Source organism: Capsicum annuum, chromosome 1 (genome assembly GCF_002878395.1).
Source record: "Capsicum annuum cultivar UCD-10X-F1 chromosome 1, UCD10Xv1.1, whole genome shotgun sequence".
Classification (NCBI taxonomy): Eukaryota; Viridiplantae; Streptophyta; class Magnoliopsida; order Solanales; family Solanaceae; genus Capsicum; species Capsicum annuum.
Window position 1 is genome coordinate 212,458,902 of NC_061111.1, and position 3,833 is coordinate 212,462,734.

Consider the following 3,833-nt stretch of genomic DNA (forward strand, 5'->3'; position numbering starts at 1 on the left):
TTATGATTTATATATTGTTATTTTATTTTCACTCATTTTCTTTAAATAAATTTGAAAATATAGTTGATGATGATGATGGCTAAGGAATATATAAATTATTTTTTTATTATTAATGATAACAATTGACAGATGAATTACATTCCAAGATTGTACTTTGACATCACATATAAATTTTTTCTCGAATATTTATTTTTTAATAAATAATTCATGAAAAGTGACATATTTGTTAAAATATAGTGTGTGTGTGTGTGTGTGTGTGTATATGAATATGATAACTGCTTATTCGTAGTAAATTTTGACACCGTAAAAATATATTAAAAAAATATAACAAATAATAAATAGAATTTTATTTTAAATATTTGTCTAGTATACGTATATGAATTTGGTTACTTAGTTTTAGAATTGAAACTGTAAAAACATATCCCAAAGAAAAGGTAAAAAATAACAAATATTATCTCATTTAGATATTTGCAAACATGAATATAGTGTTTGCTAACTTTTAGTAAATTTGACAAAGTAAAATGAATCCAAAAAATAAGGTAACAAAATGAAGATAGATTCTAATTAAATATTTGTTTGACCTTTTCTTAAAACCTTCTATTCATTCAACGAGTTTATCGTATTGCACACCTTCTCCTTCATCTATAAATACAGATAATATTTCTTATATATACATATATTTTACTGCTCTCCAAAATATAAAGTCATCTCTATTATTAATAAGTTTTTTTTTAATCAAAATTGCTTTCTCATCTTAAAGTATGTTTTATTAATAATTATCATGATATAAAAGATTTTTTATGTGCATACGTATAAGAGCATATGTGATAATATCGTTGTCTGTGAAATTCTTTGATTTTGTTAAGTTTTTATTTTGACAATAATATTTTTAATTTACTCTTTTGTGTAATGTTATTATTATTAGTCATATATCTCTAATGCATAGAAAATGAGTAATGTTGAGAAGGCTAAATGGAGTACAGAATACGTAGAGTTATTTTTAAATTTATGTGTGGATGAAGTTATCGCTGGAAATCGCCTAGGTACCCACTTCAACAAAACTGGATGGACTAATTAATTGGTGACAAGATTCAATGCTAGAATTGGAAAAAATATGACAAAGTCAAATTGAAGAATAAATGGTATAACCTTAAAAACATTTGAAAAGAATGGGACACTTTAGTCGGAAAGGAAAATGATTTAGGATGGAATAGTAAGAAGAAAACCATTCAAACGAGTGTCGAATGGTGGGATAGAAAAATAAAGGTACTTCTAATCTTATTACACATTATTCAGTTAAACTTGATAAGTTATTATGTTATTTTGGTCACTAATAACATATCTTATTTCTTCTCATTATTGTAAGAAAATCCAGATGTAGAGAAATTTAAAGAAAAAGGCTTACAATATCTAACTCAAATGGAGATATATTTTAAGGATGTTGTTGCTACTGGCGAACATGCGTGAGCACCATCATCTGGAGTTCTACCAGTTGGTATATAAGGGAGTAGATGGTTTCAATCTAAGCAACCATTTGAGTTTGATACTCCAATAAATAATAAAGAATTTATAACTTTTGATGGTGTAGAAGAATTAATTGAACTAAAAAAAAAAGTAACAGTGAGAGTGATACTAGAAGAAAAAGAAAGGTATCAACAGAAACGAATAAAAGTAATCCTTGTTAGAAAATTAGTTCATCAATGAAGAAAATTGCCGACGCCATTAAATCACACACTTCAACGGAGTCGAGAGAAAGTTCATTTAGTATTAAAAATACAATGACTATAGTTCGCAATTTGCCTGGTATGATTGTTAGCGGTGATTTATGGTGGAAAACGAGTGATGTACTTGTCAAACAATCAATGAGAGAAATGTTCCTAGAACAAGAAGATGCATAATTGCAATTGCAATGGTTAGAAAGGAAGACCATGCTTCATAAGGATTAGATTTATGATGTTATTTAGTATGATTTGCTTTTAAAACATATGATGTTTTTTTCGTTTAATTGAGTTTTTTTAGCTATAAAAGTTCGTTTTTTCAAGTTATTTAGTTTTATACTTGAATAACTAGAGGAGCATGGCCCGTGTCAGCATGAGCCCAACATTAAGATATTTATTTGTCTTTTTAATCTTGATATATTTAAATAAAATTTTTTAATAAAACGATTGCATATGTTTTCTAGAATAGGTTCAACCTATATTATTTTAATATGTATTTAGATAACTTAAGTTGTTCATTGTTGTAATTTATAATATTTTATGTAATTTTTAAATTAACATACGTTACTTTTCTTGTCTAAATTTTTGTGTCATTGATAGTCAATTATATTTTAAAAATAGTTTAAGTTTTTAATTATTGTGATTTCTAATACTTTTCATCTATGATCGTAATTTATAATACTTTTTATGTAATTTTTGAATAATATATGCTACTCTTCTTGTCCAGAGTTTTGTGTCGACGATAGCCAAATATATTTCTTAAATAATTTAAATTTTTGATCATTGTGATTTATAATATCTTTTCTATTTCAACTTATATGGCACAATGCTTAAATGACCATAACAATTAATTAGGGGTGATATTGTAAAATCACGATTGAAGCAACGAAGCATAAATATCTTAAATGACATACAACAACTAATTAGAAGTGACATAACGAAATTACTATAAAAAATACTTGTGAAAATTTTAAGTGGACCTCATATAAGATGTCAAGTTAATTTGAAACATCAAGAGTTAATTTATCATTTTTATATCTGTTTTATTTTGATTAAATATTATTAATTTTTAATACTTAAATGACTTATAATAATTAATTAGGGATGATATTTAATAAAACTATGGTTGAAACAACTGAAGCAGACATGTCATAAACGTTTATTTTAATTTTTTTATTAAATATTATTAATTTTTAATATATAAATGACTTATAATAATTAATTAAGAGTGATATAATAAAATCACGATTGAAGCAACTTAACCAGACATGTCAAAAATATTTATTTTATAATTTTAATACGTAAATAACTTATAATAATTAATTATAGGTGATATAGTAAAATCATGGATTCAATATTATTAAATACATAAGTGACTTATAATAATTAATTATGGGTGATACATTAAAATCACGATTGAAGCAGCTGAAGCAGAAATCAGTCAACTTTTTAATTTTTTTTGTTAATTATTGTTATTTACAGTACTTTTTATTTTATTTTAAAATAATATATGTTGCTTTATATCTTCTTCTGTCCCGTCCCAATTTATGTGGCACTAATATAATTTTGATAGTCAATCAAATATTTTATGTGTTATTCTTAATTTTTAATACATAAATGACTTATAATAAGGGACGATATAGTAAAATCAACGTTTGAAAGACGAAAATTTAATTTAAAACACCAAGAGTTAATTTCGTATTTTATGTCTATTTTATTTTTTTATTAAATATTATTTATTTTCTTAATACCTAGATGACTCATAATAATTAATTAAGAACGATTGATTATGTTATTACTATAAAAATTAATATAATTTTATCATATCCAATAGTAATCATCGATAACTCACTGGAGTAGTATATTAATTAAATACGAGATGCTATATTTTGCATATGCAATATATGATATTATTAAATATTATTGGATAATGCATTATATTTATCTTTCACAATAATAAAATTTTACAATATATTTTTCTTTATTTCTTTTTAACTTGATACATATTGACCCAACACAAATTCTAAGAAAATATTCATTAGAAATTTATTTTATTAAATTAAATTTATTAATTTTTAAAGTACAAAATTAATAAATTTAATTTAATAAAATAAA